This window comes from Geotrypetes seraphini, chromosome 7, assembly GCF_902459505.1.
Source record: "Geotrypetes seraphini chromosome 7, aGeoSer1.1, whole genome shotgun sequence".
Taxonomy (NCBI): Eukaryota; Metazoa; Chordata; class Amphibia; order Gymnophiona; family Dermophiidae; genus Geotrypetes; species Geotrypetes seraphini.
In genome coordinates this window covers 175533365-175559932 of record NC_047090.1, presented here as the reverse complement: position 1 = coordinate 175559932, position 26568 = coordinate 175533365, and the positions used below count along the sequence as shown (strand labels likewise).

Below are 26568 nucleotides of genomic sequence, written 5' to 3'. Positions count from 1 at the left end.
CCCCCTACTATTTCCAATCCCCAACTCTTCCCCACTGCTTAGGCGTCCCCCAACTCTTCCCCACTGCTTAAACGCCCCCCACCCCCACCCCCAACGTATCTATTAAAATGTTTGCCGGTGTGGGCAGCGTCTTTCACTCACTGCTTGTGCCGGAATCAGCTCCCTTCTGAGGTCACGTTCTGATCCCGCAACCAGGAAGTCATGTCATGCCGACACCGGCACGAGCAGTAAGTAGAGGATGCTGCTCAAGCCGGCAAATATTTCAAGAGATATGCCAGGGGCAGAGAGGAGAAGAGGTGCCAATTCATTCCTGATGACAAAAATGGTAAGGGAATTGAACCAAAAGAAGTATGAGAAGAGACTGGAAGACCATAAGATGTATACTCTGGAGGAGAGGAGGGACAGGGGAGATATAATACAGACGTTTAAATACTTGAAAGGTATTAATATAGAACCAAATATTTTCCAGAGAAGAGAAAATGGTAAAACTAGAGGGCATAATTTGAGGTTGCAAAGAGGAAGACTCAGGAGCAATGTTAGGAAATTCTTTTTCACGGAGAGGGTGGTAGATGTCTGGAATGCCCTTCCGAGGGAAGTGGTGGAGAGGAAAACGGTGATGGAATTCAAAAAAGCGTGGGATAAACATAGAGGATCTCTAATCAGAAAACAAAGAATGTAGATTAAAAATGAGACAAGTTAATTATGTAATTTCAAAATATTTTCTGTGGCATCGCTGTCTGTGTACAGTCTCTTCCTCTGTAAACCGCTCTGAACTGCTTGTGATATTTGCGGTATACAAAAATAAAGTTATTATTATTATTATTTTTAATGGGTATAACTAATGGGCAGACTGGCTGGACCGTTCAGGTCTTTATCTGCCGTCATTTACTATGTTACCTGGCAGAAACCCAAAGAGTAGCAACATTCCAGAGCTGAGATTGTGATGTCATAATGCCTCATTCCACCAATGCCCAAGAGCCAACCTCAGGAGTGATGTCACAAAGGCTTGATTTGATGGCAACTTCAGCATTTGGAACCTAGGACAATACCAGGTGGACTTTACAGTCTATGACTCAGAAATATCAAAGAAGAGACAAGTTAATTTAATCATGTATTATTTTTAATGGGTATAACTTATGGGCAGACTGGATGGACCGTTCAGGTCTTTATCTGCCGTCATTTACAATGTTACTATGTAATTAAGTTAGGGACCTAGATCAGCTAGATGTGCCAGTAAGAGTCTAACTTTAAGGGGACATTAAAGAATTTGGGAGTAAAGACTCACACGATATCCAAGTGTTAACCAGCTGGTACATGATAATGTAGCAGCACTAATGGTTTAGTAGAGGAAGGCTCACGCTCCACCCCCGTAACACACCCCTCAAAAGAATTAAAAAGTAATATTTTTTTTAGCATGCGGTTAGAGTACACACATTTCACAGTTATTGCAGGACACCCGAGCGTGCCTCATGATATGCCATTTTTATGTTGCATTAGGCGCATTTTCATTAGAAATATCCTAAAAATCTGATTGGTTTGCATTTTCTGCACAATTGTGGTCGCTGTATCTCAGAAAAGATATACACTTCTTCCTCCGTATTCGCGGTTTCAATTATTCGTGGTTTTTATCATGCTGGCTCCTCCCCCCAAACTACATCATCCACGAGTACGACAGTACAGTGCACAGAAAATCGCTGCTCCCAGTGTTGCACACAGAAAATCGCCAACTTTCATAGAGAAAATCACTGCTTCCAGCATTGCACGCCGATTTGGAGTGTCATGGCTGCCTGCCACGTAAACAAGGAGCGGGATGAGTTGTGTTAGCCGTGGCAGTGAGAGAAAAGGAGAGTGCAAGATGGAGATTCCGGCACTCAACATGTATCACCAGAGGGTAACTTGCAAGGGAGTGGTAGCTTGGGCTGCTCCGGGCTTAGGCGCTAACCAGGAGCCCTGAGGCTGAGATTCAAAAAGTTTATGTTCTCCTCTCACCCGGTGGCCAGTGAGACTGTACAGTACAGAGAAAAATCGCTGCTCCAAGCGTGCACAGAGAAAATCACTGCACTTCAGGTTATTCGCGGGTTTATCATATTCGCTAGGTTTTTAAAACAGAAAACCACGAATAACTTATGAGAAAGTTATTGGCGGTTTTTCAGTATTCACGGGTCTGTTCAGCCCCAAACACCGCAAATACAGGGGGGGGGGGAAGTGTAGTGGAATTAGAAAAGATTCAATTGGAACTATGGCAAATTGTAACCTGTAAACTGTATACTATGGGGCTCATAATCGAAAGAGAAAAACGTCCAAAAACCGGCCTAAGTCGGCACTTGGATGAACATTTCCCAAATACGTCCAAGTGCCAATAATAAAAACGGGTTTTGGACATATTTCTAAACGATCTAGGCCTACATAGTGCCGCTGAACGATCAAAGCTAAACGGGGCGTTCCGGGAGGAGTGTCGAGGGTGGGAGTTGGGCGGGATGTGGGTTGGCTTAGACTTAGTCGTACAGCATGTATAACCAAAAGTTTTACAACAGAGCCTAGACGGAACTTGGACGTTGTGACTTAGACCATGTAAAACATGGTCTAAGTCACAAAAACCCACCTAAACTCACCAGATAAGCACTGCAAACACATAAAACAGACCCCCACACACACCTAGTGATCCCTGACCCCCCCCCCCATATAAATATTAATCACACCTTTAAAATTCACAATTTTGGGGTTCAACTATACGTATATTTCCTGATTTTTCAAAGGTGACACAGAAGAGAAGAAGTGACTTCTTGGTTTATAGACCGAGAGTCATATCTCTAGGTGCAACCTTTATTTTGAAGTTTCCGTCAAAATGTTGTGTTACTTATGGTGGGAAAAATTTTGGGTTTTTTTGAGCACAAACAATTGTTAGAATTTATTGTGGCTAAAGAAGGTAGTGAAATCATAATTGGTTCTGCTGCCGTTCCAAAAGAGTAGCGCGAACTGGCAGCTTCCTGCGTCCTTTATGAATGCTCCTAAGATGATAGATTGTTATTTTTTTTTTATTTCTATTCTTTGACTCCATATTATTTGTGGACTAAATAATAAAGTTTTTCTTTCTTGGTGGGTCTCCACGTTAGATTATTTTCTTCTTGGAAATTACAAATCTGTGTTTGAGTATGTTTATTATGCTTGTATGAATAATTAAAATGATTAAAAAAAAAAAAAAATTCTTCACCTGGCCGCCTGGCATAGGAAAGCCTAGTCGTCCAGCACAGAGGCGGCTTAGGTCGTCTTGAGGGTGGGTTAGGGACCCATAGAGAGGAGGACCCATGCCCATAAGCCCCTGTAATCACTGCATTGATATTGAAATATGTGCACTGCCCTATACACCCCCACAACCCTTTTTTACTGGCATATAAGTGGCTCCTGCAGCCATAAGGGCTATTAGGGTGGTAGATAATACATAGTAGATGATGACGTAGATGACGGCAGATAAAGACCCGAATGGTCCATCCAGTCTGCCCAACCTGATTCAATTTAAATTTTTTTATTTTTTTATTTTTTCTTCTTAGCTATTTCTGGTTAAGAATCCAAAGCTATACCCGGTGCTGTGCTTGGGATAGGGTATAGGGGATTCTGGAGGTGGTTTGGGGGGCTCACCGTGACGTATATGGGAGCCGTAGTGAGGAGAAGCCATGGCACCCTTTTTGTGAAGTTCACAGCAGTGCCTACCCCACTATTTAGGTGCCATGTCTGGGTGTTCAGTCCATCACTTTGCAGACCCCTCCCACGTCCAACAGGGCTTGTTCTAGGCGTTTTTGACTTGGACGAAATGTTGAACAGAAATGTGGTATAAAGATGGACGATTTAGCGGCTTGGACGATCAGATCGGCAGGACGTGTAATTAGACGATTTTCGAAACAAACAAAAAAATTTTGAACGCATTTTTCGAAAATGTATCTTAGGCTGTTTTTTTTTACTTTGGACGACTTGCGAGCTGGACGCAAACGGACTTAGACGTCCCTTTCGATTATGCCCCTCCACGTATATTGGTATTAGATCCCAAATTAGAATAAAAACTTGTGTCCAAAGAACTTGCACTGTAACTATGGCAAACTGTAATCTGTTAATTGTCTATTATGTATGTCAACCCGTAACCCGTTCTGAGCTCTTTGAGAACAGGATAGAAAACAAATCAATCTCTCTAGGATTGCAACTTGACACCGCAAAAAGAACCATTTGGAGGCAGACTGAACATCACTGGCATTATTATTGAATTTCTGAAGTCACTGAATTTTCCTGGAACTCAATTAACGTTCCAGTACCGAGAATATTTAAAAACAACTTGAAAACCTGTCGGAGGGTACTGCAGAGAGGAAGGAAGAATGAAGTGTGGAGAAAGCAAGTGAAACAGAAATAGAGAAGAGCTAGTGGGTGGAGACAAACAGGGGGAAAACAATACCGTAAATGAGACTGGCTGAAGGAAGAACAAACAAAAAACGTAAAGGGCATACTGAACTGGAGAACAAAAAACCAAACAATAAAAAGATCTAGTGTCTATTTGTCCAACTGTTAAAAACAAGTAAATTAAATTGCGAATTCATAAACATGCAAGACATTTTGATTTGATTCATTGAGTGCATAATGTCACTTGTGCAGCGAGAGTGTGTGGTGTGGTGATTAGAGCTACAGCCTCAGCACCCTGAGGTTGTGGGTTCAAATCCCATGCTCTGCCTTGTGACCTTGGCCAAATCACTTAATCCCCCCCCTCCATTGCCCCAATCACATTAAGGGGCCAAAATCTAAAACATAAGCTAAATCGCGGGCTGAATTTTTTATTAAGATACTTAAGGGTCCTTTTATTAAGGTACGCTAACCGATTTCGCGTGCGCTAAATGCGCAGCTTAATAAAAGGACCCCTTAGTCTTAGTAGACATATAGGGTTACAACCTCTCCAACCCCACGCCGGCTCTGTGGTGTAAACAAAATAAATAAAAAAGACTTTTCCTCTCTCTTTTAGGTCCTAGTTCACGCCTGCTGTCTAACACCAGCTCTGGCATGATACACGTTTCAAATTTGACATATTGTAATCAGAAAACAGAAAATAAAACTATTCTTTCTACCTTTTGTTGGCTGGTCATTACTTAAATCATGTTGTGGTCCCAGGCTCTGGTCGTCTTCTGATAACTCGCTTGCCAGGGTCTCCTTCTTTCTTCTTCTCTTCCGTTTCCCTCCCCTCCCCCAGAGGTCTGGCATCTTTCCTTTTGGCCCTCTTTTCCTTCCCTCCACCCATCCCCGATTCCCGCTTTCACATTAAAGCGGTCTGCAGAGAATCGCCGGTCAGCTGTAGCGATCCTAGCAGGCTGCCGTCGGCCCCCGCAGCACGTTCCCTCTGCCGTAGTCCCGCCCCTCCTGTGATGTACTGGACCGCGGCAGTGCTGCAGAGGCTATGGCAACCTGCTAGGATCGCTACAGCCGACCAGCGATCCTCTGCAGGCTGCTTTAATGCAAGACCGGGAAGCCGCGGGAAACCTACAGCTGGTGCGGCGCTTGTACCTGATTCGGTAACAAAAATGTCTGCCGGTGGGCCAGCTTAAGTGTAAATTGGAAATTGTCTGGCGGGCCAAATTTCATTACACCGGGCCAGAGTTTGACATGTGTGAGTTAAGAGTGCTTGAGTACCTGAATGTAAACCACTTAGGTTATAAGTGATATATAAATACTACAAATTAATAAATTAATTATATATTTTTTTAAAAAGTAGTGGAAGAAGGAGAGTGTGGCGCAGTGGTTAAAGCCACAGCCTCCACACCCTGAGGTTGTGGGTTCAAACGGTTCATAGTCAAATGCGTGCAAGACAAATGCACGCGGCCAAACGCGCGAAGATAAGCGAGCGCAAGACGCCTGAATGCAAGACAAGTGAGCGCAAGACATCTGAGTGCGAATGGTTCATAGTCAAATGCATGAGCAAGACAAGTGAGCGCAAGACTGAATTGTCTTGCGCTCACTTGTCTGCGCACAATTGTCCACGCGCATTTGTCTTGCGCGCATTTGACTTGCCACCGGTTCAAACCCACGTTGATCCTTGTGACCCTGAGCAAGTTACTTAATAGATAGATTATGAGCCCACTGGGACAGACAGGGAAAAATGCTTGAGTACCTGAATAAATTCATGTAAACCACTCTTGAGCTCCCTTGGGAGAACAGTGTAAAAAATTGAATGAATAAAAAAAAACTTTGGCCAATGACTGATATCAAGTCTAAGTGAGTGGCAATACTTCTAAGGTCTTTTCCTCCGCTATTTGAAAAAATTTGAATGGACAAGAGTTGTTTGGTATTAGTGAGTGGTTGCATTACACCATTTTTGAATGTGCAGTTTTCGTTTGGTTATTGTGAAACACCTTTTTCTCATTGGTGGGGGTTTTGTTGTTTTGGGGGTTTTGTTTTTTTTTAAAGATTTTGTCAAGTTCCAGGAGGAAAAGACCATAGACTAAAAAGGTAGATTTAGAAGCCTACTATTTGTCTCTGAGATAAGCAGTATGGAATCTATCTGCTTTTGGGGATCCTCCTGAGTACAAGAGGGTGCTAAAAAGTCCTACCAACTTCCTAAATTCTGAGCGTTATTTTGCCACTGTACCTGAAAAGAGTGGCAAATTACCCAGCAATAAATTACAGCTCTACAGATCAAACAATGCAAATGTAGAGATATAGGGGCTCATTTTCAAAGCACTTAAGACACACAAATTATCAGAGGTTTCTATGGTATTGTGTGTGTCTACTACTATTATTATTAACTAGTATTTTAGCCCGTTACATTAACGGGTGCTAGAATATATATCTGTCTGTCTTTATTTCTGTCTCTCTCTTTCCCTCCCGCTGTCTTTCTTTCTGTCTGTCTCTCTCCCTGCCTCCTATGCAGCAGAATTTCTCTCCCCCCACTACCCTGTACAGCAGCCACAGCAGTACTCCCTCCCCCTCCATTTCCCTGTGCAGCAGCCACAGCAGTAGCATTCCCTCCCCCTCCATTTCCCTCCCCCTCCATTTCCCTCCCCCCACACCACTGTCCTGTGTAGCAGCAGCATTTCCCCTACCTCCCCTTTCTCTTCCCGCGGTCTGGCCAGCTCCCTTACTGCTCCCCCCCCCCCTCTTCCCCACAGTCAGAAGTCTTCTCCGACTCTGTTGAGGTTCGATAGAGGAGCCGCGGCGGGGGCTTTGAACAAAAAAATGAACTTTGTCTGGCCGGAGCTGGCAAGCCCGCTGCGAGACAGAGAGATGCGTGGTAAGCACGCATGCGCACTCTGCCGGCCAAGAAACTACAGATCAGGCAACACGGCGTTAAGAGTGCGCATGCGCACTTAGCGTTTTATTATTATAGATTATTTCTATAGTGCTACCAGATGTACGCAGCGCTGTAAAAAGTCAGAAAGAAGGCAGTCCCTGCTCGAAAGAGCTTACAATCTAAACAGCCAAGACAGACAAACAAGACGTCATGGATATAGTTAAGAGGAATGCTTACTCTGCTGGTTGGGTTGAAGAGCCAAGGCAGTGTCTTGCAAACTTTCTGGCCGGTGGCACACTAAACCCAATGCCCCGGCCAGAAGGCACCCGGAAGTGCGCAGTCGTCGATGCAATGATGTCACCCACATGCGTGATGTCATTACGTCGACGTCCACGCTTGCACGGAGGCCCATTTGGCTGCGACCCACTTCGGTGGAGGGATCGGGGAGGTGCGGGGGGAGGGGGGAGAGATGCCGGCGAGGAGGCACATCCTGTGGGCAGCCAGCCGGCGCGGATGACTCTCCCCCTCGCCAGTGTGTCGCGGCACACCTGAAGTCTCAGGAGGCACACAGTTTTCGACGCACCGGGCTAAGGGCTAGATTCTCAAAACTTTGCGGTAAAAACTGAAGAGCCGCCGTCGCAGCCATCATTGTAGCGATTTCAAAAAGGCGAGTCATTCTAGAAAAGAAAAAAATGCGCATGCAAATGAGGTTGGCGGAGAATTGCGAAGGTTCGTTAAATTTACATGAGATGAGCCGCTGGCGACAGTGATCGGCACATGCGCGGAATACACCACGAAAGAGGCGTAAATGTGTGCGTGTGCCGGGAAAAGCAACGCCATAAGCGGTGTGTCAATCACAGGCGTGCTAGACATGCCTTTTCTCCCCCTCCCCCCATAACTACTATAATTCATATAGAGGTCCTTTTACTAAACGCTAACGCGTCCATTATAGTCTACGAATGCGTTAGTGTTTAGCACGTGCTACAACGGCTAGCACGCCTTAGTGAAAGGACCCCATAAATAGTTTTTAAATGTAAAATTTTATCATGAACCACAGCCAGAAACACATAAGACATAGCTATAATACACACACTCAAGAAGCGTGCTCTTGTCCACCCCCCAAAAAAAAAGCACTATAATTTATGCAAATCAAGTAATTTTTTTTTATTATTTCATGAGCCACAGTCAAAACACACGCCAGAGATGCGCTTTTCACAGTACCGGCACCCCCGGACCAGTCGCTGATTTTTTTGTTCACCAAGAGCTGACGCTGCGCTTGGAAAATCACTCGGCAGCGATGAAGAATCGACCGGAGTGCTCGTTTAAATATCGATGAACTCATTTGCATGGCAGAATCAGAGACTGCTAGGAAGCTCAGAAAAGACCACGGTAAACCTTTTTGACAATCGGCTGCTAAAAAAAATACATGCACGCTAAGCCGGCTGGAACCAGTTTAGCATCCACGTTAAAGGCAACCTCAAATTTTGAGAATCCGACCCTTTGAAAATGAGCCCCAAAGCAAGATCTTACTTTAGTGTTAAAACAAAACAGAACTATATTTAAAGAGCTGATTAACAATTTTGCATGTTATCAGCTCTTTTAAATAGTTAACGTAGTACAGTGATGCCTTGGAATCCGAACTTAATCCGTTCCAGAACCCCGTTTTGAGTTCCAAAATGTTCAAGTTCCAAGACAATTTTTCCCATTGAAAATAATGGAAACTGGATTAATCCGTTCCTGGGTCCCACAAACTCAAATTTTAACAGTAAATACACTGGATTTTAGGGGCAGAATGTGCAGGGCATTCAGATTCCAAAGCAGAGTCCAGATTACGGGGCAAAATTTACTGCAAAATAAGTTCGGATTCCAAAATGTTCAAGTTCTGGGGCGTTCGGATTCCGAGGTACCACTATATTTATTTAGTTCTATTTATACACTGCTTATAACCTAAGCAGTTTACATTCAGATACTCAAGTATTTCTTTCCTATCTGTCCCAGCAGGCTCCAAATCTATTTAAAGTACCTAGGAAAATGGAATGTTAAGTGGCTTGCCCCAACGGGGGGTGTGGGGGGGAACCCCCCCCCCCACTTTACTTAACAGACATTGCGCTGGCGTTGTGGGGGGTTTGGGGGGTTGTAACCCCCCTCATTATACTTAAAACTAAAAAACAGGCAAAAAGTTTGGTTTCAAGTATAACGAGGGGGGTTACAACCCCCCAAACCCCCCACAACGCCAGCGCGATGTCTGTTAAGTAAAATAGAGGGGTTCCCACCAACACCTCCCGTCGGAACCCTTTAAAATAGTGCTTTTCTTCGGCGCGCCGTCAACCTTGCGCTCAGTTGTCGGCGCGCCGTTGTCTCACGCGATTTTGTCTATGAACCGGCTTGCCCAGGGTCACAAGGAGCAGTGCTGAGCTTAACCTTAAACCTCAGGGTGCTGAGGCTGCAGCCCTAACCACTAGGCTACTCCTCCACGCCCATACCATGTTTATAACAATTTAATATTAGCACATGAAATATGTAGTGTTACTGCTTTACGATAATGGTTGCTTTAAGAAAGAGATCCTATACGTAGGGAGTTGTGAATATAATTTAGTACAGATGGAGTGGTACAACAGAGGATAGCACAGCTTTGAAAAATAGAAGGAATGAAGTACTATAAATTGTTTTTTGTTTTTTTGAAACATGAATAGTTCAGACAGGCAACAAAGAGCCACAGGTAGAAGTTCAAAACAAGACATGGAGACAGACTCAACCTTTATGCTGAGCTGGCTTCACTCTTCCCTCCCCCTTCCCTTGACATGAGTATATTCATTTCCTTCTGGTCCTTCCAGGTGAGGAAGGAGGTTTAGTAAAACAAGTGATCGCAGTATCAGCAGCATTTAGGTGTGCTTTATCAGAAGCCAAAAGTTGATTGTGGCCAGATACCATTCTGCAGTGCCAGCAGAACCTAGACGGCCGGATATGTAGACATAGTTCATTAGATGTAGCAGGGGTTTCAAAGTCCCTCCTTGAGGGCCGCAATCCAGTCGGGTTTTCAGGATTTCCTCAATTAATATGCATGAGATCTATGTGCATGCGCTGCTTTCAATGCATAGTCATTGGGGAAATCCTGAAAACCCGACTGGATTCCGGCCCTCACAGACCGGAGTTTCCCATCCCTGGGTTAGATACACATTAGATCAGGGGTCACCAAAGTCCCTCCTCGAGGGCCGCAATCCAGTCGGGTTTTCAGGATTTCCCCAATGAATATGCATGAGATCTATGTGCATGCGCTGCTTTCAATGCATAGTCATTGGGGATATCCAGAAAACCCGACTGGATTCCGGCCCTCACAGACCGGAGTTTCCCATCCCTGGGTTAGATACACATTAGATCAGGGGTCACCAAAGTCCCTCCTCGAGGGCCGCAATCCAGTCGGGTTTTCAGGATTTCCCCAATGAATATGCATGAGATCTATGTGCATGCGCTGCTTTCAATGCATAGTCATTGGGGATATCCAGAAAACCCGACTGGATTCCGGCCCTCACAGACCGGAGTTTCCCATCCCTGGGTTAGATACACATTAGATCAGGGGTCACCAAAGTCCCTCCTCGAGGGCCGCAATCCAGTCGGGTTTTCAGGATTTCCCCAATGAATATGCATGAGATCTATGTGCATGCGCTGCTTTCAATGCATAGTCATTGGGGATATCCAGAAAACCCGACTGGATTCCGGCCCTCACAGACCGGAGTTTCCCATCCCTGGGTTAGATACACATTAGATCAGGGGTCACCAAAGTCCCTCCTCGAGGGCCGCAATCCAGTCGGGTTTTCAGGATTTCCCCAATGAATATGCATGAGATCTATGTGCATGCGCTGCTTTCAATGCATAGTCATTGGGGATATCCAGAAAACCCGACTGGATTCCGGCCCTCACAGACCGGAGTTTCCCATCCCTGGGTTAGATACACATTAGATCAGGGGTCACCAAAGTCCCTCCTCGAGGGCCGCAATCCAGTCGGGTTTTCAGGATTTCCCCAATGAATATGCATGAGATCTATGTGCATGCGCTGCTTTCAATGCATAGTCATTGGGGAAATCCTGAAAACCCGACTGGATTGCGGCCCTCAAGGAGGGACTTTGAGACCCCCTGAGGCTATGTATTAGATAGCTTGGAGGTGAGACAAGGAGATGGAGGCATAAATGTTGGTTTTCGTTATGAGATCTTGTACGCTCGTCCGTCCAGGATAGTGAAGAATCAGTGACACAGAAAAACTGCTGTGGATACTGGAACGCAACCGCTCTCTATGCCCGGCTCTGCAACTTAGGAACACTTTGAACATAAGAACATAAGAATTGCCACTGCTGGGTCAGACCAGTGGTCCATCGTGTCCAGCAGTCCGCTCACGCAGCGGCCCTTTGGTCAAAGACCAGTATCCTAACTGAGATTAGCTTTACCTGTATACGTTCTGGTTCAGCAGGAACTTACACAACTTTATCTTGAATCCCTAGAGGGTGTTTTCCCCTATAACAGCCTCTGGAAGAGCATTCCAGTTTTCCACAACTCTCTGGGGGAAGAAGAACTTCCTTACGTTTGTACGGAATCTATCCCCTTTTAACTTTAGAGAGTGCCCTCTTGTTCTCTCTACCTTGGAGAAGTCTTCTTTATCTACTACGTCTATTCCCTTCATTATCTTGAATGTTTCTATCATGTCCACTCTTAGCCTCCTCTTTTTCAAGGATGTAAGAGAGGAAAATGGTTTGAGTGGTTTTAAAAGTAACTTCAAGAGTTTCCTTTTTAAAGATGCTTTTAATCTTTAAAACAGTGATTCCCAACCCTGTCCTGGAGGAACACCAGGCCAATTGGGTTTTCAGGCTAGCCCTAATGAATATGCATGAGAGAGATTTGCATATGATGGAAGTGATAGGCATGCAAATTTGCTTCATGCATATTCATTAGGGCTAGCCTGAAAACCCAATTGGCCTGGTGTTCCTCCAGGACAGGGTTGGGAACCACTGCTTTAAATTATGTTCTAATTTTACATTAGTCTCCTTCCAGGTTTCCCCTTTTCCCTCCCTAATGTTTTTTCCATCTATGGTTCTCCTCTGTACTTTAAAGCATTGAATTGTAGTTCTGTCCCTTTTTACCTTGTGTATTGATTAGTCTGTTGGTCTAACCCAGGGGGGGGTAGGGAACTCCGGTCCTCGAGAGCCGTATTCCAGTCGGGTTTTCAGGATTTCCCCAATGAATATGCATCGAAAGCAGCGCATGCAAATAGATCTCATGCCTATTCATTGGGGGAAATCCTGAAAACCCAACTGGAATACGGGCTCTCGAGGACCGGAGTTCCCTACCCCGGGTCTAACCCATCATTTTTAAATTTTAAATGATATGTCTAAATATATGCTTATGTATTATTTTTTTTATTATTATTAATGTTGTATCTCGCTTAGTAAAACTAAATAAGCGATTCATCAAAGTAAAAAATAAACTTGAACGGTTAAGTAGTCTTTTCGCGGTCCCCCAGTATAGGAAAGAAGCAGCACCTTTGCCCTATCTGCCCAGCACGTCCCGCCCCCGTCCAGTCTTCGCCTCGGACCACCGAGAGCTCGCGCCAGAAACAGCGACAGCACGCGACGTGTCAGGGACAGGGTATGGCCCAAGGGAGTCCTCAAAACAAAACGAAGAAGAAAGCACCCCCCCTTCCCCCACAGTTATGAACGAACAGAAGAAGCCGGTTATAAACTCACACTGCTCTCGTGTCCGCACGGTGGGACCGTGCTGGGGGGTTGCGCGACCTCCTTCGCGGGACTCGGCATCGGTCCCGTCCGCCGCCGGCGCTGCTCTCACCTCCGAGTGCGGGAGCGCAGCCGGCGCGCGCGCGCGCGCTCTTCGCCTCTTATGCGTCTGAGGCGCGCGCCGCCGCTCGGGCCCCTCCCCCTCCCCCTCCGAACCCGGGCCCGGAGAGCGTGAGCTCCTCCCACCTTCGGCACGCGCGGCCGCCCACCTGAGGTAACGCTAGTGGCCGCTGTCCAGTGCCGTCTTTCTTTTTTGAATGTGGTGGTAAAAAAAGTTTATTCAGTTCATTCTTACAATAATTGTCATCTATCCCTCTTTTTATTAGATTTCCTTACACATCCAGGGATGGAAGTGAGGGGTTGGGAGGGAAATGCATTTTGATTTTTAAAATTATTTAATTATAATATTGTAATAACATAGTACGTCTTCTTGTATTAATAATTGGGAGGAGGGGGGATAAAATTATTGTTTTATGTATTAATTGTGTTTTTTAATAGTGCGTTTTATGTAGTGTTGATGTTCAATTAATTGTATTGCACTGTCAAAGTTTGAAAATCAATAAAGATTTATTTAAAAAAAAAAAAATATTGAACAGTTAATTCTTACAGGTCTGTCCCTTATTATTGTGAACTAGTTATACTCTAGCATGTACAATTTAATCTGTAACTGTGATGTAGGAATATTTTAATTCTTGCTAATTAGCTATATTTCTGTTTCCATTGTATTTTTTTCTTTTTGACTTGTTCTGTTGTCAAATGTAAAACTTGAATAAATAAAGAATTAAAGAAAAAATGTGGGAGCGCTTGTCTGCACCTGAGGAGGCTGCAAACATTTTTCTCCACAAGGATGAGCGAACTCATTGATTGTGTCCAGGGAAGGGTTTAGCACCCTCAATCGTTTTGCTAAGTTGACACCTAGGACCACAAAGTGTGCAACTCTAGAGCAGCAGCAACAGCCTCCGGCAGGGGTATCAAAGTCCCTCCTCGAGGGCCACAATCCAGTCAGGTTTTCAGGATTTTCCCCAATGAATATGCATGACATCTATTTGCATGCACTGCTTTCATGGTATGCTAATAGATCTTATGCATATTCATTGCTACATCAACTTAAACACCATAAAAGAGCTACATATAGTTGTAATTCTCCATATAATCATTCCAAATTTATTACTTATTTTAAAATTCATTAAAACTCACAACTTTATTAGGGTGGGAAGGGTAGTTAGAAACATGAGATGAGATTAAGTTATAGGAGTTGATTAAATGTTTGTGAGTTTTTAATGAATTTTAAGTAATTAATTTTGAATGATTATATGGAGAATTACAACTCTGGGTTCCTTTTACAAAGGCGCGTTGGCGGTTTAACGTGCGTAATACCGCGCGCTAAACCGCCGGCCGTGCTAGCCGCTACCGGCTCCTCTTGAGCAGGCGGTAGTTTTTAGGCCAGCGCGGGGGTTAACGCGTGATGAAAAGTCGTGCGCGTTAACCCCTCTAGCGCGGCTTGATAAAAGGAGCCCTATATATAGCTCTTTTATGGTGATTAAATTGATGTAGCAATGAATATGCATAAGATCTATTAGCATACCATGAAAGGAGTGCATGCAAATCTGTCATGCAGATTCATTGGGGAAATCCTGAAAACCCGACTGGATTGCTGCCCTCGAGGAGGGACTTTGACACCCCTGCCTCTAGGCTCCAATCTCGTCCCTTCAGCAGCTGAGGATTCTTAACTAAATAATCAAATATATCTTGGGGGGGATGGAGTTATTGAGAATATCCGTCATGGTGGTATCAGAAATATTTTGTGTCCTTTTACATTTCCCTAACGGCAGTTTTCTATAGCTTTGTACAAGCGTTGGTTTGTAAAGGGTTAAACAAATCATTTGTTACAGTTAGAGCGGACGAGCCACGTCCCTGCCTCCCCGCCTACTTCTTCAAACGTTCACTGACACGAGCAGCATCGCCTCCCTTCTAAGGTCACATCCTGGTCCCGCGACCAGGATGTGACATCAGAAGAGAGCCGAGGCTGGCGCGAGCTGCAAGTGGAAGATGCCTCTTGCGACGGCGAATGTTACAAGAGGTATGGGGGGAGGGGCGCCGGCGCCCCCGCCCCTCCAACTGCAGTTCCCTGTGATCTTCAGCAAGTCACTTAACCCTTCTTTTCTCACGTGCAAACTTAGGTTAGTAAGCCCTCTAGGGCTAGGGATAGGAAAATACTTTATTGTACTTGCATGTGATTCATCCTGAGCTCCAAGTTGAAAAAAAAAAATCCAGAAGAGGATATCATGAAGTTCCCCTGCAGAACTAATGAAAACTACTTTAAGGGAAGCAGGTATAAACATGCTGATCCCTCCCCTCAAAAGAAAAACAAACAAAAAAAACCCCCAAACCTTCAGAATCTTGGTGAATCCTCTGGCAGAGCTCTTTGCAGCCCCAAAACAGCAAGGACTAAGAAGGTACGATTTAGAGCAGGCTCCGATAGGCCTGAAACAGAGTCAGCTGGTGCTGACCCAAAGTAGAGCCTGGGTACTGCAGGGCTGAAAGAGAGCAAGCTTCAGTAGGTCTTTATTCGAGGAGTATTCTGCTATTCCAATGGGAAGCAGTATTCTGAAAACGAATTTGAGCAGGGGCCAACAGCTCTGAACCAGCAAAGGCTTATACAGTACATCAATAATAATAAAATGCTAGAGGCGCATGCGCTCTTGAAAATTCGTGAGCGGTGGCGCCGTGAGGTGTGCTTCTGGGCCAGTCCTCACAGCGCCTGCGCGTGACTGTGCAGAAGACACCAGCGATTCCTCCCTCCCGCTCCTCTTCAAAGCGGCCTGCTGAGGTTCGCCAGCCGCTGTAGCGAACCTCGCAAGCCGCTCTCCACCTCCGTGCAGAAGAAGGAGTCGCCGTGTCACCTCCCGCCCTCACTCGCCGCTGCCGCCGCTGATCCTCCTCTTCAGAGCAGCCTGCGATCGTGGCTGGCTTTAAAGAACCTCGCAGGCCGTTCTCCAGCTTCAGTAGCACGCTCCCTCTGACGCACGGGATCGCGTGTTGGAGAGCATCCTGCGAGGTTCGCTAAAGCCGGCCACCACCATCGCAGGCTGCTTTGGTGAAGAGGAGCAGGCCAGAAGACGCCTGGATGTTGGGAGGGTAAGAAGGGAATCAATACCGGGAGCCAGAGGGAAAGGGAAAGGGGGCTGCTTTGGGGGGAGGTGTGCTGGGGATAGACAGCTTTGCTCGGGGGGGGGGGGGGAGACAGAAGAGGGCCATGGAGAGACAGGGAGAGGGAAAGGGGCCTGCTTTGGGGGGGAGGTGTGTCCTGGGGGCAGACAGCTTTACTCGGGGGGGGGGGGGGGAGACAGAAGGATACAGACAGCGACCAAGGAGAGAGAGAGAGAGAAAGAAACACAGACAGACACATCTATTCTAGCACCCATTAATGTAACGGGCTTAAAGACTAGTGTTCATGTTCACATAAAAGAAAAGAACCGAATAGACCCAAAATATATCAGACCAGAATCTGCAGCCTCCAACTAGAGGAGACATGCATAGCTGTGAATACAGAAGTCTACAACACTGGAAAGTGAGGAGACTTGTGTAATAGTGACCAACATGGCAGAAGTGTGCCACACTGGAGAGTGAGGAAACCTGCAGAGTAGTAAGTGACTCGTGTAGCAGTGACCATAGCAGAAGGCTGCAACACTGGTCAGCAAGACTTGTGTACTAGTGAATACAGTAGAAGTCTGCGATCTCGTAGAGTGAGGAGACTTGCATAGTAGTGAACATAATAAAAGTCTGCAGCACTGAACAGTGGAGAGATTATGTGAACACAGCAGATAACTGCATCGCTGAAGAAAGTGAGGAGACCTGAGAGGTCTAGAGAGAGAGAGAGAGAGGTCTCTGCAGCTCCAATATAGACTACACCTGCAGCTCTGAAACACCTGAAAGGACTGGAGCTCAGAAAAATAAAGAGATGTCAGAGGCTACCAACCATAACAGAGGTCTGTAGCACTCACAGAGATGCAATTTGGAACTGAGAAAACCAAAAACAACAAGAGAGCCCCAACAGTGAAACAGAAGAATCTCCTGAAGCCCAAAGGCCGGCATTCCACCGGATACAGATCGTGATCAACATATCCAAGATCTGAAACCCAGCAACTGCATAACAAATTGTCATAACAAAGACAGGAATTGACTTCAGTCAAAAACACAGTTTGAAATCACCATAGGACTATCCTGTGAAGCTTTGCTACACTGAATTTTTTTTTTATTATTGATTTTCAAACTTCGACAGTGCAATACAATTAATTGAACATAAAATACTGCATAAAACGCAATATTAACTGCATAAGTAATACATAAAACGATCATTTTCTCCCATCCTTCTCCCAATTATTAATACAATAAGATATATGATGTGATTACAATATTATAATTAAGTAATTTAAATCCTCAAAATTCATTTCCCTCCCTCCACCCACCCTGGATGTGTAAGGAAATCTAAGAAAAGGAAAGATACAAGACCCTTATTTTGCTACACTGAATTGTCTATGCAATTACCTCATCCTTTAAAAAAAAATAAATGCCGAGCAGTCAAAGAAAATAGTGCTACAGAGGACATCTGGAGCTAGATTGTGCAAGATACCAACAGAAGAATTGCAACTTTTCCCCAGGGACACAAGTCACTGGCATCTCCCCACTGCTAACAGAGCAGCAAATAAACAAAAACAGCTGGAAACCAAGACCCCCATGCACAAAAGCTTTCCGAAGACTCATTAAAGCAGTCTTACTGTCATGGAAAGCTCTCCTGCAGATGCATAAAAGGGTTCTCAGTGTCTGCTACCCATGGTTGCCTATGCCATAGGTGTCGGAATGGGGGGGGGGGGCCACAGGGGCCATGGCCTCCCATAAAATCGCCCGTAGTTATATAACAGGGCCTGATGGCACTCTCTGCCGTATCCCTTCACTGGCATCTACTCCGCCTGCTGCAAATCTACCTTTAATTTCTTATAAAAGCGCTGTCACCCTGCCACTGGCCCCAATGGCATCTCTCCACTGAGGCCTGCCCTTTTTGACAACGTCCTGTTTTGGAGAGAAGATGCTGTGGCCGGCAGCAGGGCGGCGCAATGCTTTTATAAGAAATTAAAGGTAGACACATGGCGGAAGAGAGGAGTATATGCCAGTGAAGGGACGCGAACGGTAGCAAGGTGCCTCTTCCACCAGAGTGCCCTAGAAATAAGGCCCAACCCGAGACATTTTAGATTCGGGGAGAAGTAGAATACTGGTAGAGAGGGAGCATATAGGACTTGGGGAAGGGACTGGAGGAAGGGAGAAATGTTGGACTCAGATGAGGGAAGGAGGGAGAGATGTGAGGAATGGAGTAAGGGAGGGAGGGAAAGATGTCAGATGTGTGAGGGACAGGGAGAGATGGACTTGGGGTGGCAGAGGAGGTAGAAGGGGGACAGGCAGAGGGGGTAGAAGGAGGACAGGGAGAGGTGGCAGAAGGGAGACAATGAGAGATGGATTTGGAGAAGGATAGAGGGAGCAAGAGAGTGAGAGATGGACATGGAGAAGTCAGAGGGGGAAAGGGAGAAATGGATATGGAGGGAGCAAAATGGGGAGAGGGAGATAAAGATTTGGTGGAGAGAGCAAGATAGAGAAAGAGATTTAGGGAGTGGACAGAAGGACAACTCGGGTAAAGCAGAGAAGGAAGAGAAGACATGGTTAGGGAAAGACATGGCTAGGAAAAGGCAGAGGGGATATGGACTGGGGGCCGGGAGAGGTAAAAGATGTCATACTTGGGAGGAGGGAGTGGAAGGGCCGAAAGGAGAGATGGAGCGAGGGAGAAAGAGAGGAAGGAAATGCTGGGTTACAAGGGTGAAGTAAGCAACAAGGAGGGGAGATGATAGAAGTGGTAGATTCATGTGAGAGAGTTGTCAAGGAGATGAGTGAGCAGAATGAGTATACAAGGGTAGAAATGTGATAATGGGAAGTAGATCAAAGAGAATAAGGGGATGAGAAATGTGAAAGCTAGGAAAAGAAAGAAGGCGATCCTGTTTTTTTAAATTGTAAGCTCTTTCAAGCAGGGACTGTCTTTTTTGTATAGTACTGGGTATGTTTGGTAGAACTATAGAAATAATTAATAGTAATTGTAATAGTAGAGATAGAAAGTTGTTTAGATAAAAAGTGAAAAGGTATAAAGCAATGTTCCCTCTAAGCCAGTGGTCTCAAACTCGCAGCCCACAAGGTACTATTTTGAGGCCCTCGGTCTGTTTATCATAATCAGAAAAGTAAAATAAAACAGTTTCTTGATCATCTGTCTCTTTAGCTATAAATGACAATATTATTATTAAGACTTAGCCAAAATTAAAGATTTATAAACTATAAAGAGTTTTACCTCATGCAAATCGTCATTTCTTTAATAAGACATTAACATATAAGCTTTGCATACTGACTTTCAAATCTCTTTGTAATAAAACTCCAGCATTTATATACAAATTATTAATTCCATATTCTCCAAATAGAGCTTTGAGATCCAATGAACAGAATTTATTGACTATTCCTTCGCTCAAGGTTATAAATACAAGACGGCAATTTATTTTCTCGGTTACCGCACCACAGACTTGGAATGCCCTTCCAATGTTTTTAAGGGAAGAACAGGAACTTGGAAAATTTAAAAGTAATTTAAAAACATTCCTTTTCAAAGATGCCTTTGATAACTAATTTTAATACCCCATAGCCCTTATAAATTTTATCTTATAATATTCTATTGTTATTTTGTTTACCTTCTGTATCTTTCCCTTTTTGTTTTTACTTTACTTTATTGATTTGTATTTCACTCCCCCTATTCCTAATGTTATGAGTATGTTAAGTTAAATTTCAATCCTTTGTCATTATTTAAAATCTGTTTTTTATTGTATTGTCTCCCATCAAATGTAATTTTTAAATTGTTCATCGCTTAGAAGTATGATTAAGCGATTAATCAAAAAAACTATTAAACTTGAAACTTGAACTGGGTTTTTTTCTGAGGCCCTCCGAGTATTTACAAATGCAAAATATGGCCCTGCAAAGGGTTTGAGTTTGAGACCACTGCTCTAAGCTGTCTGGTAGCAGGCCACGTAGCCAGCACATCAGGACCTCTGGCCATACTCTGCTGCTGCTGCCTGTGGCTTTGTGAAGAAAGTGTAGCTGGAAAAAAGGAGGATATTTTAGAGGGAGGGAATGAAAGAGAGAGAGACGTTGCACATGGGGGTGAAGGAGAGAGGAAGAAATGCTGTGCAGTGGTGGGGGGGGGAAGAGTGTGCTCTGTGTAGTTTATTTTGTGGTTACCATTGTGTATTATTAATAAGATTATATTGTGTGTATATGAAAAACGAATGGAAGAAATGGCATTTATAATTAGTCCTATTATTATGGGGCGGGGTCTGGGGCGGAGCTTTTGGCCCCCTCCCCCCCCAAACAAAAAAGCGTTCCGCTGCCTCTGTTGTGACCACTATCTCAGGTTCAGAAAACTTTTACAAGCATTTCTGTACCAAGACAGGGAGCCAACCCTGAAGTAACTGAAACAGTAATTGTAAAAGCCCATTTCTAAACTGTCTCATGCAACTCCTGGGACAAAACAATGACCTATTTGTATCTGTAACTATATATTTGAAACTATGACCTAACTGTTTTAATAGTTATACTGATCTACTTGTATTAGCAACCCTATTGAATGTCCTCATCAATCTGCCCATTGTAACTTCCTGGGTAACTGACCCAACCTCTTGTAATGAGATCCGACTTTGAACTGAATAGGTAAAGATGGACTAGAAAACCTGATTAACTTAACATAATATAACACAAATGAGTCACATTATAAGGTGTGTTTTGCAAAATAAGTAATAGAACCTATTGTCAAGACTATGCCACGCTGTCTGTTGGCCTGCCTGCAGATTTGTGGTGTTCATGCACAGCCAAGGCAGGAAGTCAGGGAAACTCAACTGATATGTAAGTGCCAGTGGGTGTCCCCAGTCACTGCCAGTAAAGACAGGCTTGGACAAGTTCCTGGAGGAAAAGTCCATAGGCTGTTACTGAGAAAGACATGGTGAGGAAGCCACTGCTTGCCCTGGATTGGTAGCATGGAATATTGCTACATCTTGGCCACTGAGAACAGGCTACTGGACCATTGGTCTGACCCAGTAAGGCTATTTTTATGTTCTTATAGGCTTGAACCTGCAGCAGCAGAGCTTCCAGTGCTGGTGGGACTCTCCGCCCCTTCTTGCACAGATGGGCGGGCCTAGACCCATGGGTGGAGATCCAGCTTTGAGTGCTGGCAAGAGTCCCTAGCTCTCACTGGTGATAGATGGACCCAGGGTGAAAGAACTAAGAGGCAGAAGGGGAAAAGAAAGGGCGTGATCCCGGAGGATTGGAAGATAGCCAATGTTACGCCCATCTTTAAAAAGGGATCAAGAGGTGACCCGGGGAACTACAGACCTCGGTTCCGGGGAAAATGGCGGAAGCACTGATAAAAGATAGCATCGAGGAGCATCTAGAAAGGAATAAACTTATGACAACAAGCCAACATGGCTTCTGCAAGGGAAGATCATGCCTGACGAACTTATTGCACTTCTTTGAAGGAATTAACAAGGTACCCCATGAACGCCTACTTCGGAAACTGAAGAACCATGGGGTGGAAGGAGACGTACACAGATGGATCAGGAATTGGTTGGCGGATAGGAAGCAGAGGGTAGGAGTGAAGGGCCACTACTCGGACTGGAGGAGGGTCACGAGTGGTGTTCCGCAGGGGTCGGTGCTTGGACCGCTGCTATTCAATGTATTTATAAATGATCTAGAAACAGGGAGGAAGTGCGAAGTAATAAAATTTTCAGACGACACCGAACTATTTAATGGGGCTAGGACTAAAGAGGACTGCGAAGATTTACAAAGGGACCTGAACAAACTAGGGGAGTGGGCAACGAGATGGAAGATGAAGTTCAATGTAGAGAAATGTAAAGTCTTGCATGTAGGAGACAGAAATCCGAGGTACAACTACACGATGGGAGGGCTGGTAATGGGAAAAAGTAGCCTTGGGGGTACTGGTAGACAAGACAATGAAACTGTCGGCACAGTGCACAGCGGCCTCTAAGAAGGCGAACAGAATGCTAGGTATTATCAAGAAAGGTATTACAGCCAGAACGAAAGAAGTTATCCTGCCGTTGTATCGGGCGATGGTGCGCCCGCACTTGGAGTACTGCTTATAGGACGTGCCTTTTCGCGGCAAGAGGCACATCCCTTAGGCAGTCAGCCGGCGCCAATGACTCTCCTCCTTACCGGCATCTTTCCCCGCACCTCCACTCCTCTAGGACCCGCCACCAAAGTGACAGTTTCAGGGTCATAATGCCGTTGTACAGATCCATGGTGAGACCTCATCTGGAATACTGTGTACAATTCTGGAGGCCACATTACCAAAAAAGATGTGCTGAGAGTTGAGTCGGTTCAGCGAATGGCCACCAGGATGGTCTCGGGACTCAAGGATCTTCCTTATGAGGAACGGCTGGGTAAGTTGCAGCTGTACTCACTCGAGGAACGCAGAGAGAGGGGAGACATGATCGAGATGTTCAAATATGTCATGGGCCATATCGAGGTGGAAGAAGACATCTTTGTTCTTATAGGACCCACGGCAACAAGAGGGCATCCGTTGAAAATCAGGGGTGGGAAATTTCATGGCGACACCAGAAAATATGTTTCTATGGCCGGAGGGCCTCCAGGCATGCGCATGATGTCATCACGTCAACGTCTGCGCTCTTCTGGGTGCCTTCCAGCCAGAGCATTGGGTTTAATGTGCCACTGGCCAAAAAGTTTGTGAGATACTAGCTTAGAGCATTCATTTTTCAACTCGTAACATTTGTGTGTTCATTGAAAGTGGAGGAATTTCAATATGAACTGCATATCCTTTCTTTTTTTCCTGCAATAAGAAAACCATTTTTTAAAATCTTGCCTTTTTAGGGGGGATTGTATGAATACATCTAGATAAAAAGAACAGTCTTCTTTCTCCTCCTCTTCCTCCATTGAACAAAGGGTGTTAAGGCTGTAGATTAGAATATAAAGTTGCCCTAGTGGGACAGAACAAAGATCCATCAAGCTCAGTATCCCGTTTCCAACAATTTGAGTGTGACCAGTAGGGGGTGCTACCACCACCCTACTCAGGTCTTCAAGCTCTTTAAAGTGCCATCTGCTAGTTACAGAGGCAGAGGCTTCTCTCAGTTCAATTAACAGCCCTTCCCTAGCTTCTCAAACAGGAAACCAAACACTGAAGCCATTGGTTTAGAAGGCTAAACACTTTAATTATTGTCAAACCTAAAGACAACCCTATACTTGAGTCCAACTGACACCAGACAGAGCTTCTGGATATCTCTAACACTTCTGATACAAACATGTGGTTAATTCCTCCTTCCTTGAACAGTATTCCTACCGCCTTTGGTTTCAGGCTTTTGGGATAGGAAGGCTACTAAAATGATGTGTGGTCTTCCCTAACTGCCTGGTGGGCTCCCACGCTATCTACCGTACCTGGGCAATGGGGATTAAGTGACTTTAATTGGTTATGCCTTATACAAACAATAAAAAAGAGCTCCATAAATTTTGATAACTTACAAGAAACATCTATCTATGATCTAAGAAAAAATTATTAGTGGAAGGCAAGTTTGTCTCACCCACCTACAAAATTTTTAATAATTTCTCTTTTCATGCACATCTTGGACTTACAAAACTTGAGTACGAGATCTGGAAATTACTGATCAAACTGTGGACCGGGTATGCTTTTGGTATAAAGTCAACACAATCAGTTAGCCTATCTCAATCGCTATACAGTATAATCTCGTTATAACGGACTCGCTTATAACGGAATATCGTTTATAGCGGTCCCAGCTGTGCGCCTTTACAAACATGCAGAAAAGTTCCACATATAACGGACAAACAATTTGGTCCCCAGAACCGCTTTTAGCTGTAGTTTTGTTCGGCTGTAACGGACATACAGGTTCCGCCTACAAGGCGCGTGGCGTGCCGGTAATACAGTATCAAAATGCGTACATCACTAAAACATATGAAAGAAATGTAGCCCCGAAGAAAATGACAGATTATTTTTCTTTCCAGGACAGTGCGACATAATGCTTTAGAACCTCTTTTAGGGTTCTGGTTTTGCAATCGTTTCGTGCCATACCAATGTTTTGCTGAGTTTTGTTCTTGAAGTTGCTGATATGCTTGTGCAGTGACTGTTGTTCCCTGGTTGTACGTTGTTTCAAGTTGACCTAAATAAAATTTTGTAAAAATGCAACTCTGGATATAACGGACTCTGGATATAACGGACTGTTTTGCCAGGTCCCTTGAAGTCCGTTATAACGAGATTATACTGTATTTTCTAGCCCACAGGGCCATATGGTTTCTGGTTAAAAAGTGGAGAGCGAGCATTGTCAATACCAAAATATGTAGAAGAGCAGCAGATCCAGCACAGACCCCTGGAGAACCCAACCACCTAAGGACACTCAAAAATAAGCAGGTAGAGAGATAGAGATTAATCAAAACCACAAAACACTCTCTCCAAAAATATATATAAGTATGCATTAAAAGGGAAGGTCATTTGAGAAAAGGAGAAAAAGCTTCAGATCCCCGTCTGCTGCCAGATATTCTCGAATGGAATGGAATAATCACTCATAACAATTCTCACAGTCTACGATGTCAATCCTGCATACAATTTTGGTAGCTTTTGTGCTCAGAGTCATGGAGACAATAACGGGGACGAAACCCCGACCCTACTATCTCGCCACCCAATCATCGCATTTTAAAACACCATTTATAGATAGTATAGATGTTTACACTACTGACTTCGGGTGCCACTAAGGCTAAACTATTTTTTCTCTTTATACGTTTAAACTTAAGATACAAACAGCAAACTTATCTTGTAGCTTGCGGGTACCAGGTTTGCTGTTTGTATCTTAAGTTTAAACGTATAAAGAGAAAAATGGTTTAGCCTTAGTGGCACCCGAAGTCAACAGTCTAAATATCTATACAGTGTTCCCCTGGTCATTCATGGTTCACTGTTCGTGGTCCCGGTCATTCGTGGATTTTCCGACCGCGAATGACCGGGCAGGAGAGGGCAGCTGAAGCGGCAGGAGAGAGCAGCCGGAGCACCGGCGAGTGAAGGACATCCCTCGCGGAATGCTCCGACCGCCTCTTCCTGCACTAAAGTCGGGCCTCACCAATCAGGAACTGCGTGTCAAAGCAGCTCCTGATTGGTGAGGCCCGACTTTTAGTGCAGGAAGAGGCGGTCGGAGCATACCGCGAGTGATGTCCTTCACTCGCTGGCGCTCCGGCTGCCCTCTCCTATCTCCCCCCCCGCTCAAAACCGTATTCGCTGTTTTTCAGCATTCGCAGGTGTTCTAGGAACGGACCCCCCACGAATATCGGGGGAGTACTGTACTATCTACAAATGGTGCTTTAAAATGCGATGATTGGGTGGCGAGATAGTAGGGTTGGCGTTCGCCCCCGTTATTGTCTCCATGACTCTGAGCACAAAAGCTACCAAAAGTTGTATGCAAGATTGACATTGTAGGCTGAGAATTGCTATGAGTGATTATTCCATTCCATTTAAGGACATTCTTTCTAATCCCTCCATTTGAAAAGTTTTGAGTTTATTGTCCCCACTTGGGTGTATTTGCCAGATATTCTCGTGCAGTCCAGATTCGAAAGGGAAACCACCTGTCGGCAGAAAAACCTCCTTCCTTCCTTGTTTCTTCGCAATCCAAATGTTAAACTATTCAACGAGTTCAACAAAAGAAGATAAGTGATTATTTTTTGGACTGTGGTTTACGGTTTTGCATTTGTTACATTTAATTATTAACAACACGAGAACAGCTAAAGAATGAAAACATCATCTGAATCATTGAATAAGCTGAACCTTCCCAATTTATTGTTCATAGGGGATAGTTGCATGTAAAAAGTAACAAGGAAGGAAGGAGGTTTTTCTGCCGACGAGGTGGTTTCCCTTTCAAGTCTGGACCGCACGAGAATATCTGGCAGCTTTTTCTCCTTTTCTCAAATTAACTTCCCTTTTGATAACATACTTATATTTATTTTTGGAGAGAGTGTTTTGTGGTTTTGAACCCAACTATCTACCCTTCTTTGATGAGAATACTATTATTAAAACTTACTCTCCATTTTCTGTCTTTGTTAAGGGCGCAGTCACCCGTCCAACTTCCCCCCCCCCCCACTGTCACGCGCTTGTGCCCCTTCCCCTCCCCTTCCCTCCTACCTTTAATTTTTCCTGCACGAGCAGCAATGCGAACTTGCTGCCCGTGTCAGTGTCGTCTCCCTCTGACATCACTTCCGGGCCCCGCACCTAGGCTGATGCTCTCGCCTGGAAAATTAAAACAAAAGAGAAAGGGTGTGCGTGCGTGGCCGGGGGGGGGGGTGGTCAGGAAGGGGAGGGGGGATGGAGAAGAGGGCGGGGGAGGGACACTGCCACCTATCCTTGCTACGTCACTGCTAGGGCTCAAACATTTAAGAGGGGCC

At 44.9% G+C, this 26568-nt stretch overlaps 1 protein-coding gene across 4 annotated transcripts in view; it reads right to left on the bottom strand.

Moving 5' to 3' along the window:
- TC2N (tandem C2 domains, nuclear) overlaps positions 1 to 13143 on the bottom strand; it is a 137316-nt gene extending 124173 nt beyond the window's left edge. For 2 of the 4 annotated variants that reach the window (XM_033951809.1, XM_033951811.1), the window contains exon 1: positions 12988 to 13141. The gene's annotated coding sequence lies outside the window, so the exon portion shown is untranslated. Of the gene's footprint in view, positions 1 to 12987 lie in introns of all 4 variants that reach the window. The other 2 variants (XM_033951812.1, XM_033951806.1) reach the window with 2 other exon arrangements.
- Positions 13144 to 26568: the final 13425 nt, after the last annotated feature.